Source organism: Trichoplusia ni, chromosome 24 (assembly GCF_003590095.1).
Source record: "Trichoplusia ni isolate ovarian cell line Hi5 chromosome 24, tn1, whole genome shotgun sequence".
NCBI lineage: Eukaryota > Metazoa > Arthropoda > Insecta > Lepidoptera > Noctuidae > Trichoplusia > Trichoplusia ni.
The window spans coordinates 3078007-3092414 of NC_039501.1; positions in this window are offsets into that span (position 1 = coordinate 3078007).

Here is a 14408-nt window from a genome sequence, read left to right on the forward strand (position 1 = left end):
CAAACTTTCACGCTTATAATATTAGTACGATACACATGAAATATGTACTTGGTACTCCGAAAGTAACATAATTGCAATTGTGGAAAAGAGATGCCGCTCTACACTGTTTAGTGAGTTGTCTCGCTTCCACACACCTGTAGCAATATTCCTTTAAAGGTGGTGGTAGGCTCTCTGCGGAGGCTTTCCCTGAACTTTACCGGTATAAGTTTACGCTAGGGGATTAAATGAACAAACTTAATAAAACATTGTTATTGTATCCTTTAGAGAAAAGCGGGTTAAACATTATAAAACTGATTAAAATTAACTAACAGTAGTTACTCGAGACAGAAAATTTTAAGTGAATTAAAAAATACGCAATAATTCGTTTCGTTTTTAAAGGATAAAATTGGAGCCCTACTATGGACGGATACTACGCAGTCTATCAGTCTGTCTGCCGCCAGGTTGTATGTAGTAGACCTTAGTAGGTAGACTACAACTACAAAATAGGAAATATAACAAAGAAATAGGAATCTAGGTAACATGAGCAACAGTAATTTTGTCATAAACTTGATGAGTGATCACTTTCTTTTTGCAATTTTGTTTTTCTTTAGTGTATTTGAACGGCATCCTCAGTTTCGCGAGAACGACCTGCATTGCGGTGAAGGGTGAGCAAATATCTGATCTGGTTATAGTACTTTCACCTTAAAAAGTGATACTTAGTACCCTTATTCGTGATACAGATTACCCGGTTTGTGACACAGATTTTTTTTTGCTAAAATAAAGAACGAATCGCGCTCTAAGTAAATAAATTCTTGTGACGCGGAAAGTTACTCAAAAATTCAAGTCACATGCAAAATACTCAGTCATTCAATGGTTCTCAAATGTTTGCTCTACGTGGGGTCCACTTTCCAACACGAGTTGACTTTGTCTTGTCAGTTCAATACATTTGATCCACTCATCAGCGTTACAGCTCTGCGAAGTCTAACTAGCCAACAGGGCCCCAATTCTGCTATTTACAATGGCCTATGAATGATTGAATATTGTCTCAAAATGACAGTTTTCGTATTCTCTTAAGCATTTTACACAATAATTTTAAATTTAGTATAGGACGGTACACTCAAGGTCAATACAATTAATTTTCAATTGTTGTGTTGGGAAAATGCATAAGAAAATAGGAATAATTTCAAATTTAGTCCAATTTCCATCGATTCATCGGCCTTTGTAAATAGCAGAATCGGGGCCCTGGTCTAAAAAGTTTCCATTCTAATGGCGTTTATACTTAGCACCTATATGAAGTAGTCGTACCTAATTTAGGGCATACTTTTCTCACACCTTATATTTCAGGTGTGAGAGTTTATGAAAAGTGCACAACCGTGTTCGTTCATGCCATCTTAATAAAACCTTGATGGTGATGCGTCTGTGTGTATTTTATTATACACACTCTGGCTTCGTGACGTTTAGTTAAAATTATCATTTGAACCGACTTCGTGAAGGACGAGGTTCTCAATCAGTCTATTTTTAAGTTTGTGACCTAAGAACTTCAGACTGTATGAACCAATTTTGTTGAGATAGTTGCCATTTGGTCATATCAATTTTATCAAGTTTTTTTCAGTTGTTTTTCTTTGAACTAGGTTGTACGTTTTTGATCTTTAAAAATACTATTTAATGTATTTATTTTAAATATAGTTTTCATATAACCTAAGATACTTGTCCCACAACTCTCAAATTTATTGTCATTCAACCTATTTGTTGTACTCCACTCCTTTCCTTATCTTTATCCTTTCCGTGTAAGTTTTCTCATAGCTATGGCAGTTGATGATAATTTTTATATATAAGACAGAGTATGTTCACGTAAATTCAGACTGTTATATTTTCAAATCGCATTCAAAATCAATAGTTCGAATTCAATAAAATATCTAGCATATTGTAATAACAGAGGCTTGAAATACAGCGTTCTGCCGTCCGTCGACACCTTATCAAGAAACATAGATCTTAATTAATATTCAAATGGAAATGGAATTAAAAATCTCTGTATTTTATATGAAGCTATAATGTGAACAGCAAACGGCCATGTTTTATAATTAATTCATTTTTATTGAATTAAAATTACAAGCGGTTGTTTTTGCGTGTTTCATTAAAAATATTCGTATATTGGAATTGTTTTTAGGAGTCCATTTGCCTCTTAAAGTTAGACGTAGTAGTGTGGAAGAGAGACGATGCAAATGTTTTTTTGCCCTATTAACACTGGGCTCTCTTTGTCGCAAATCTGACTCGTAATTAAACGGATTTTGTTATGAAATCGATAGATCAAGTATTGAGGATTTTTATTTAGAAAGCCATGTAAATAGTATTCGAACTGTTCTTCAGCTTAATAGTATAGCAAAATAGATGCAATCAAATTAGTTTTAGCCGAACATGTTCTTCTTCCTTAACAATTAAACGTTGAATGTAACATTATTTCATGATTTAATACCGCCATTTAATCAAAATGATAATTGTTCCGCTTCCACGCTGTATGCAAATAATTTGTTTAATTATTTCGTTTATTGCCTCACAATTGTTTGACTACCCTCGAAATTCGTGCAAATTATTTGATGTATTTTCAATTTTGGACGCCATGTCTGTTTGCCACTTTGCCGTTATTGTGATTAACTGGGTTTTATTAAATTTTGCCTGTAAAATGGCTGATTTTAAACGCAAATTTCATTGAATGTTGCTTTTTTAAGTTAGTTTTTTTTGCACGACTGTGCAAATAGGCAGATGATACTGTAAAAGCCAATATTGGTTAATTTAAGGTTTTACCGGTAAATCTGTTTAGACAATCTCTCGGAAAATGTAAGAATAAATTATAAGGAAATCACTTCGCTATCAGATCACAAGTTGGAGATTTCATTTATTACTTTAATATTTCTATGAACGGTACATTTTACGATACAAATAATTCATCAAAGTCTTTTTATCGGTATGAAAGATACGACGAAAAATTAAAAATTTCCTAAAAATAATTCTTGGGAACAAATATAAATATCATAAGCCTATTGCTTTTAAATAATATAAAAAAATACATCGACAAGAAACTGAACACAAAAAAATATTCTATTTGAGGCAAACCTGTCCTTAAAGGGCATTAAAAGAATTCCAAAAATAAAAAACAGTCCCTTAGGAGTACAATAGTATTCCCCGAAAATAATATTCTTCGGGGAATTGCTGAAATTTCATATTGTGGGACAAATTAATCAAGAGAAGTAAGATTCGAGTATTTCTTATAATAGAAATTAATACCGGATAAACGGGCAATGCTTGGGAATGTGGACACAATAGATAGTCATCATTCTTTTGTTAGCGGTCCCCAACCAAAGTGTAAAAACGAATGCTCCACCTTATGTTCGTCTGTCTCTGAATTGAATTCCTTTTTTCACTTTACTGCAGGGAAGGCACTTTTTCAAGTTTTGGTCTACCCCTGCTTCCAGCTTCACCAGTTTCTATCACTTCACCACGCTAAACTCACTGTGTGCGACGTGTCATGTTCGATCTTCGCGTAGGACAAGCGTTTTCATCTCCCACGATTGCTTGTTCAGAGTCTATGTACACGTGACTTGAATGTTTGTAAAGACCTCGTGGCACAAAGATTAAGGTTCTTAGTCCACAAGGTGTTTTTTTTAAACTTTGTCCTCATTATTTTTTACACGGTGAAAGGCTTTAACCTACCATGGCCTATTTTGTATTTTACATGAAACAGTATATCTCCACATCCCATTTTATTGGATTACTCAATACCCTTTGGTAAGGCAGGATCGTCATTCAATTCGGTACATAAAAAGCCTTTCTGAATAAATAAAAACCCTGGATTATTCGAGAAACTTATATAGGAATATATAAGGTTCGTAAGTGTGTGGGTTGACTAGAACTACTGGATAACAGATACAAATACATTTTATTTTCGAAAGGACATTTATGTATTGAAATATATAGTTTTTTGTTTAGAGGCCCTGTTTTTGGTAAGACGAGGACATTCTCACGGACACTCACTTCCTCGGGGGAGAAGTCGGTAGTGTCAGATACTTACTGACTAAACCTGAACCGCCGTGCAACGTCTGGTGCATTTGGAATGTCTGTCGGCCAATAGGGACTAATGGGATATTTTGGCATATTGTAGGCCCACGTGTAAAAAATGTCTGGGGGCTAAAAGGACTACCACCACTAATTTAACTGATATAATTACAATTATTGTAGAGAGACGACGTTATACGCCCTGTAGTGCGCTATCACACTCTCCCAACTATAGAAAAAGTGCCCAAGTACAGAACGACTTAAGCCGTAAATACCAGTTCAATTTCTATATTTCATTAAGTCGTGTTAATGATTCCTTATTAATTTAGCACTACCGATTTACTCATGCTTACGTACATGGTAGTTTGCTTGGATTTATCGGCAGATTCCGCTATAATTAATAAGTTAATAAATTGAATTTCAAGATTCGAGAAAAGTCAAGTTATGCATTATCTATACTTCTATACTAATATATAAAGAGTTTGTTTGTTTGAACGCGCTAATCTCAGGAACTACTGGTTCAAATTGAAAAAATATTTTTTTGTTGAATAAACCATTCATCGAGGAAGGTTTTAGGCTATATACCATTACGCTGCGACTAATAGGAGCGAAGATACAATGGAAAATGTGGAAAAAAACAGGGAAAGTATAAATCATAACTTATATCTTCTAACCACGCGGACGAAGTCGCGGGCAACAGCTAGTTATTGAAATAAAAAATGAGAAAACTCTTTTCATATCTTCTTGGCTATAGTAGGGTAATATTGTTGGAGTGACCTAAGATTTGACGTAGTATTATAGTACAATAACGTATGTGATATAAAATGTAGCAGTAGACAGCATTATAAGCCATCGTTTGGCTGCCATGACTGCGCAATAATTCAGCCGTTTTTAGAGTTTGTATCCAATGCGTTATGATAGATGTCTTGGATGAAGTCACTTATTCATCTGCATATTCTTAAACAACCAGATTATAAAGTTGTATGATACTTTAGTCTACATCTTGTTAGGAATGTGGTTTTTACTTCGCCGACGTAAATCATATTAGTTATGCGTATAGCTGTGTACTATGTACTATGTAGGCTATTTTTTCAGATAATTCGACACCCATGTTGGTAAAACCGTGATGAAAAAAAATAAAACCACGGTCCATTAAAACCATAACCCTCAAAATTCTAATTATCTTTAACGGCCAATAAAAAGTAATTTATTCCATATTCAAATCTCGAAATGACAGCATTGACAGTCAACGTCAATTTTAATTATAAAGCGGCCATGTTTCAAAATGTTCGAGAGCGTAGATTTAAAAATTCAAAATAGGTACGCAACGAAATCGGAGCGTGGCTCGCGTCGGGGGAACGTTCGCTCGTTGCCTAGCAACGGTCTCCGGGCGGTTGCCATAGACCTGTGTAGCTATAGACAGTGATAGGGGACTATATTGGATTATGAACGGGTATTGTTGTTGGAAATGGAAAATTTTCGCTGAATATTATTTTAAAACCTTTAGGATATTGCTGAAAATATAAATTGCATTTTAAAGTTACGTGTGCCTGTGATTTTTATTCAGACTGTTGAAGCAGTTTAAGCCTCATTGAAGCATATATTATAAGCTATACAAAAAGTCTGTTTTTCGTGGATGTAATTCATAATGTGGTTTATTAAGATTGAAATATAAAAGTAAACTTTGACTAATCGAAAGACCTACTGACATCCTGAACCCAAATAAATCCAAAAAACATGCGATTTTTGTTCACTCAAAGTACATTTCCATTACACTCTGCTTAAAAACCTTCCAACCCGATCTACACCAAAATCCAGTCAAACAGAATAAACACGAAAACAGCCAAAAACCTAACGAATGGAGCAAGAAAAATGTCAGCTACAAAAAGAATAATTCCCATTGTCCATTTTCATTAGTCTGTATTTTGCACAGACATCACGTCTCGGCGCGAATTTGCTCCCCGCGCGGCCGGTACCACGAGACGCGTGACGCACCAACTGTCGACATCGTATCGTTATAAATTGATTCGTTACTTTGGTCCGAGAACTAGGAGAGAGATGTGTTTGTGTTTTTTAGTATAGTGGGTTTTGTGAATGGTTCTGATAAATTATGAAAAATATTCATTTTTAGTTGGAGTTTATGGACTTTTTTAACAGTTCTTCTCAATAAGAATGACATTTTGTAACCATTGCGCGCGTAGAGCCATTAGTGTAACGTATTGAGAGCTTTTCATTTTAGTTTTTTGCACAAGTTCATGGCAAAACCTGACAGGAATTGAAACGTAAAAGCCTAAGTATTATGTTACTCTCTTTTTTAGAATGCTATTAAATTAGATTACTCTTAATTTATAAAATCAACGAATAACTTGGCGACTGCTAATTTTCGAACAAACGAGTTAACGAAAAAGGTCCCTTTGTGCTAAAACTTTTAAATTCCCTAATGAATTCTTCAAACGGATAGAATTAGAACACAAAACAATATTACACAGACAACCAATACGTAAATTGTAATGTCTTCAGAAAGCATGCATGTATGTATGCGTCTCTTTATTTTTCCGTAGCTTCTAAATGCCTACACTGAATTGTATGATTTAAGTATTGTTTGAATCCTTATAACACAGTAACAGGAAAGTTGGCAAAAAAAAGTAAATATCAAATCAATTTCTTAATAGTAGTGTAGTTCGTGGAAGTAGCCGAAGCCTTCATACAGGTCATGAAATAAAAGCGTTAAAGCATCTATCACGTGAAAGAGATTTCAATTCGATTTTCTATGTAATATTTCATTGTTCTTTCCCCTTTTGTATGTAAAAAAAACTTTAAATAAATACATAAATAGTTTCTAACTATAGATATTAATTTTAAAATGAAACAAGTTCCATAATTACGTCACAGAAACGTTCATTACGATAAAATACGATCGCAGACAGTATGGCGTCTACAAACGGTACTACGAGCGAGTAGCGACAAACATGCGACATATAATATCGGCTAAAGTCTCATGGTACAGGGTTCATACTATCATAATTTTGTTTGGTGTGCGTCCATAGATGTGTATTCGTAATGTGTGTTCCCTGTATTGAGTTTTCTGACTTTTTTAATGCCTTTTAATGGAGTATGGTTTATGTATAAAAGGTTATCAAGATTATTAATAAATGGTAGAAGATATGGTTAGTAGGATTGATTTTTAGGATTGATTTGTTTGCGGTATAATTACATATCTTTTTAAAAATCTGATCATCTACCCAATGAAAAACAACATTTCAAGTGTATTTGATAAGCTTTTGAATATGTTGATTTTTTTCTGAATAATACTATACTAATATCTATATCTATACTTCTACTAGCTGACCCAGCAAACGTTGTTTTGCCATATTTTTTTCTAGTTGTATGTATTTTTAATGCCACATTATAAAAAAAAACAAACAATTTCGTCCAAAAAATAAAATACTTTTTTTAGTGTGATCAACCCTTATTACTTAGGGGTATGAAAAATAGATGTTAGTCGATTCTCAGGCCTACTGAATACGCATATAAAATTTGATAAAAATCGGTTAAGTCGTTTCGGGGGAGTACAGTAACTAACATCGTGACACGGTAATTTTATATATTAGAATTACTAATATATAAAGCTGAAGAGTTTGTTTGTTTGAACGCGCTAATCTCATGAACAACTGGTTCAAATTAAAAAAAAAAATTTTTTGTTGAATAGACCATTCATCGAGGAAGGTTTTAGGCTATATATCATCACGCTGCGACTAATAGGAGCGAAGAAAAAGTCATAACTTGTATCTTCTAACCACGCAGACGAAGTCGCGGGCAACGGCTAGTGTTAACATACAGACGACGCAGCTATCCTTTACTCATATTCCTGAGCCCACGAAACATACATTTTTCAGACTACGCTTTCAGACGTGAAACAAATACTATCATTTATTCACAAGCGAAATCGAATCTTGACACACCTCCTAGTCTATAAACTAACCTAAAAATAGTTCTGTTTCGACAGAGATAGCAACATGCATTCACATAGCTCTGTCCATTTTTTTTTATGTAGACATAATTTGCTTGAAAATTCAAAATGGCCGCCGGTCGATATTTTTTGTCTGTTGCTGTCAGATTGACAAAGGTTTTCGTGTCTCAAAAATAATTAAGTTTTTGACGACTCCATGGAGTAATAAAATATTTTAACGACTGGTATTGTATATTCTTGTTTTTCTTAATTAACTTTTGGGATCGATATTGCAGTTACTCTTTCAAGATACACATTATGATTATTCATGTACCCACAAATGTGTCATATATAAATAGACAGACTGTTTTGCAGATAACTGTCCTGAAATTAAGTTTTCCGCCGTGTAGTCCGTAAAATCTATACTAATATATAAAGCTGAAGAGTTTGATTGTTTGAAAGCGCTAATCTCAGGAACTACTGGTCCAAATTAAAAAAATCTTTTTGTGTTGAATAGACCATTCATCGAGGAAGGCTTGAGGCTATAGCTATATATAAACCATCACGCTGCGACTAATAGAAGCGACAGGGCAGGTATAAATCATAACTTATATCTTCTACCCACGGGGACGAAGTCGCGGGGAACAGCTAGTATTATAATAATATTATTTTATGTTTTTAATACTGATACTACCTGTTTATTTACTGTATAGATTAAGTCCTATCATATGTTCCTGTTTATTTTTAAGTAAGATACCTATTTAAATAATTTTAGATATAAGATTAATTTGCTGTACCCTACAGGGTCCACCATTTTGTAACATCTTGGTAAACATTGTGGAAGGCAAATAAATAATATGATTATGAATATGAAAATGGTTACAAACAATGGATAAAAGTTGTTACAAATAGTCATTTTCAATATTTTTTTCCAGTTAATTATTACAATGTGAAACTTTTAGACCATTCCATGATTAATCCCGATCAGTTGGACTTTATATATAGATTTTTTCAATTTCCTAGACACAAATAGATTCTACTAACGAACATAGTCTGTTCATTCTGGAGCCTAATCGCATAGGCGCGCCATAGCCTCCCATGCGTGGTATTTGGGCTGATTAAGGCATTATTCCAGGCCAATGGGTATACATAGCGCTTAGCTTTTCATCTCGTAGTGTAATCACTAAAGGATTAATAGGAGGATGTTCAATGTACCTTATCAACTAACAACGAGATCCTGGAAGGAGGTATGGTGTAATTGAGGAAGCGAGACGGCGCATTACAAAGAGCACAGCGACGTCTCTTCCTTAGGTTAGGTTACGTTTACACGTTTTTATACACTTACTTTCTTGTTTGTTTGTCGTTCTGGTTGGATTTTTGCAACTCAATTTTGAGGCAGACAGCTCCAATGATTCGTGATGGGAAAAATGTTTTTTCTTAAATTTTAAATTTACCTTGCTAAAGTTTTTCTATAACTGTAAAATTAAACGACTATTAAGTCAAACTCTTTTAAAAGATAAGTGAATAAAATATTTATATACGAAGTCAACCTAAACCTCTTTGCTATATAAACGACTCATTCATGTTCACAGAATCGATTGATTGATTCCGGGGTCGGTTGAGCGGAGTCTTTGTGACGACACGGCTATTGAGAGTTATCCTGGCGTTATAGAAATATTTTGGAACGCGAGTGAGGTCGTCAAGTACCAATCGTATATCTTGAAGTAGGTAGGTGCGTACTTTCTTAATGCATTTACTATTTTTCGATACAATTAATGTTGTAAATTGTACTAACAAATTTTATACATCCCGATTTAAATAAAAGAGATATTATTTCATTTACACCTATAACTAAATATATGTATACTATACTAGTTAATCCTATCGCGTATAGGAAGAACTAGTTTAGCCTAGGCAAAAGTAGTTTATCCTGAAATCGGGTTTGGCTGGTAACATATACACTTAGAATATTAAAAACAAAAAAAAAGCATCAAAAAATTCATCGACAACGATGCCGGCTGGGAGTGGGCCCAAAAGGCTGGCAAGACATATTTATAGAAATTACAACAAATTTGAAAGTCACCTTTTTACTTTGCCTGCGTTGGGATCAAACCAGCACCTCGTGCATGCAAATCTATGCATAGAACAAGTAGACCACGACATCAAACACTAACTTATCAAAAATCGTAACAAAAAAACCAGCCTATAATAACCTGAAAACGTGTCCTATCTTTAATCTAAGATTACCTCAATATTGACTGGTCTTATACTCCGATATTTAACACACTGCTCCCAAACCTGGCATCTTAGGAGCATGCATAAAAACCCACATTTTTATCTCCTAGAGAGCCAAAGACTGCGATATAAAACATGACAAATATGTCTGACATCATATTCGCTTTGCAAGGGACAATTTCACCCCCAAATGACAGGGATGCTACACGGAAGGGGTTGGTTCTTTAACGCAATTCGCTTTTTGAGGGTTGGAAATATTTTCACCATGTTTGTAGCAGGAAAGAGGTTGTATGTGTATCAATGGTATCAAATAAAGATCGTTGTCACGGTTGGATGTTACTGTATTGTATATGAATATTTTACTGTTGCGTTTTTAGGGTACCGTACCCATAAAAACGGAACCCTTTACTAAGGCATCGTTGTGTTCTTTCTGGCCCTCAATCCGTTTGAATGTCTGATTGTTACTAGGCTGTATATCATGAACTAGACATATACTACTATCCATTGAATTTTAAAATTCTCTGTGGCCGACGAAGGCAAAAAAATAGACTGAGGCTTAGTTTTGGGTGGGATGGATTTTTTTTAATAATTGTTATTCTTGTCTATTTGTCGGAACTGTCTTTTTGTTTATACATATTGATGCGATGTACGATTCAGATTTATAAGCAAGAACTTTCAATTAATTGGTAACTGTTTCCACCAAACTTAAATATCATTATAGGATTTTTATTCAGGTATATTTGAGAATCATAATTCCATGTCTCTAGAACTCCTAAACCGATTCTGATGTTACACGTGACGTGTTAACAAACTGCTTTCATTACTTAGTAAAACAAACTATTAATAAAAATGCAAATAGCTGTTAAAAAAAACATTTTACCCTTTTTTAATATTAGAATATGCTTACATCTCATTATAACAGTACCTTTGATATAATTCTCTAGCCAACAAAAGATTTGAACTCATAAATTAACAAAACGTTAACGAGCGGAGCTGTATAAATCCCTTGTGGGTTACGGAGGCCCTACCACTACTACTTAAAGTAATATTAAATGAGATGTGGGAGCGAGATAGCGCCTTACATGACGTAGAGCTCCATCTCTCTCGCACACTTGCATAGTATTACTGTAAGCCTTTGAACCTAGTTAATTCAACCACGGTTCTGTTAACGTCGAGTGTTGCTTACAATCTTTAGGTAGAACGAACTTCAGTTAAGCTCGCAGTCCTTTAAGTAAAATGTTTTGGTTTACTAAAAAAAAATTACGGCATTATAAATGTTACTTACTTTATTAATTATTCTTCTAATCTAGTGAGGGGGCTTTGCCCGAAACTGTGTTGGTTAGATTTAATATTAATGAATTAACTTGAAAACTAGTTTTTTTTGAAAAGTTACATACCTGACCTATGCTACGTATTAGATGAATTAAGTTTTCCTACGTTCTGTTATATCCCACCATTCTATGCAGCAATTGCTGTACAAGCATTATTCACTTTCTCACGGTTTATTCCGCTGAAATGTAATGCGATGATGCAATTTACTCATATTAAATTCACTTTATTCCATATTGTAATACATTTAGTTCAGTTAGATTCTGGACGCTGTCGCGAGACCATATATTGGCAATTCGTTGTAAATTCTAAGTGTATGTGACTGCCTAATTGTTAAACTAATAAAAAGTGTGTGTGTGTAACTCGTAGTTTTTTTTTAAATGACGCAAAGGGTGTGCCGCCTAACAGTTCCACACGTCGATTTTCAGTAGGAAAAAGGGTCAAATTTGTCAGCGGCCTAAAATAATTTCAAAAGTATGTTATTACGAAAACAATCGAGTCACATTATCAACAATGCTTCTTAAATAAAATAATATTCTTCAACCAACCTACCTACCACACACGGGAAAAAGTAAAACGAACCTTATCTTCATTTTCAAACTTTACGTAAAATCTTCACAGTTATACAGTGCAAGCAATTTCCAAAACTACTGCAATAAAGTCTCGATTTGCTTAGCAAAGACGAGAATCTAACATACTGTTATAACCTTTATGGTTGTGCAAATGACACACAATTCTACCATTATAGCTTGAGCTTAAAGCCTACCATTTCCTTTTAAAGTAATATTCTTGGTGATGTGGAAAAGAGACGGTCTACGGAGTGTATTGCGCTGTCCCGCTTTCACAATTTTGAGAATATATCTTTGAGACGTGGTAGTAGGTATCCTCAAGTGTTCTGGGTTTACCAGCTAGCCTGAAGCGCAGATTATTTGCATATGTATGCAAGGGTGTTTATTAATTGACTATGTGGTTTTAACTAGAGAGTTTTTACTTTCTATAAGTAAATAGTATTATTTGTTCAAAATTATATGAAATTATGGGACTTAATGACAGCTATTTCACGTTAAATAAAAACAAGCATCATCTAAATCGGTTCAGCCAGTCTGAAGTTTAGAGGTAACAAACAAAAAACAATATTCAGACGAATTGAGAACCTCCACCTTTTAGAAGTGGGTCGATAAAGAATCATAAACTATGTTTTAGGTAGAGCTTTACTCACGCGTAGCTCTGCCACGTCACTCTGTATTTTCCTATGACCGCAGCATGATGACAATGAATCACAATATAATCTAAAAACAGAATTCTCGTTTTCTATCTCTAGAAATTCAGCATCAAACATTTATTAGCAGCTTTATTTATTACTATGCCGTGGGAAAGCAGACAAATGTTGTGTAAATATAAACTGAGGTTATACTTAATTCATAGTGAATGGAACTGACCTATACGGACCTAGCTGGGCAAGTACTAGTTGGACTCGTGACCTTGATAGTACCGTTTAAGAAGAACATCACTTCTAGCAAATTTAGATTCCTAGGCTATCACGTTTTATGAGACCTGGTGACAGACGGATGGACAGCGGAGTAGCCTTAGTACCCCGGATACGGAACCCCGTAAATAGTTTGAGTCGAAACAGTGTTCAATGCCACACGATTATAAACACGTACACATTTTCCAAAAATGAATTGTACCTAATCTTAAAAGTAAAAATAAAACACTGCCTTACAAAGAACAAGACCTTTCAGACAATTGAAATCTATATTAAGATCAAGATTCTTACTTTTTTCTAAAAATACCGCTTTTAAAGTAGAATCATCAATTTATCCTTCAGGGACCCACCACTTTCTCTTAAAGCATTATTGTACGTGTGAAAAAGAGATGACGCTATATGTGAAATAGCGCGCTGTCTCCCTCCCACAATTTCTGACTTAGTTCAGAAGATGGCGGTAGGGAGCAATCTCTGTCGTGTCCACGTCGAAAGATTTATCTGAAATCTAATTTATCATTTGAAGGCTGATCTTGTATTTTTTGTTGGATATTCGAAAGTAATTATATTTGCTGAAAATTTTATTGGGAATGGATAAAATTTGTGTAGCGTGTAACGTAATTACTGATGTAAGGTGCTTATGAGAAGTATCTACTTATGTTAATTGGTTGTAATACAGAATTTTTGACATGTATTTTATTTAAAAGATTGTATAAAATCACTAGCTGTTGCCCGCGACTTCGTCCCCGTGGGTAGAAGATATAAGTTATGATTTAGGTATACCTGCCCGGTTTTTTCACACTTTCCATTATATCTTAGCTCCTATTAGTCGCAGCGTGATGGTTTATAGCCTAAAGCCTTCCTCGATGAATGGTCTATTCAACACAAAAAGAATTTTTCAATTTGGACCAGTAGTTCCTGAGATTAGCGCGTTCAAACAAACAAACTCTTCAGCTTTGTGTATTAGTATTAGTATTAGTATAGATAATGTAATTAAGAGACCTTCGGCATTTAAAATATTTTGTCATAATAACAGTGAATGTTTTTTTCTAGCTGTTGCCCGCGGAACCGTCCAACTAATGGAAAATGACGGTACATAAAATAAAACTATCCTATGCGTTAATCCTGGTTATAAACTATCTGTGTATCGAGTTTCGAAGAAATCCATTTAGTGGTTTTTGCCTGAAAGAGGAACAAACATACATATAAAATTTTAAGACTTTTAATTGATATGTTTAACTCTAAATGAAGAGAAAATATTGATAGTATCTGACAGATTTCGGCCTGAACAACACCACCCAGCTGCAGGAGGCATATTTTAGTGCACAAGCGTGTGCCCTAAGACAGGTGCACTCTCTGTTCCCTTACTCTCATAGCCCGATG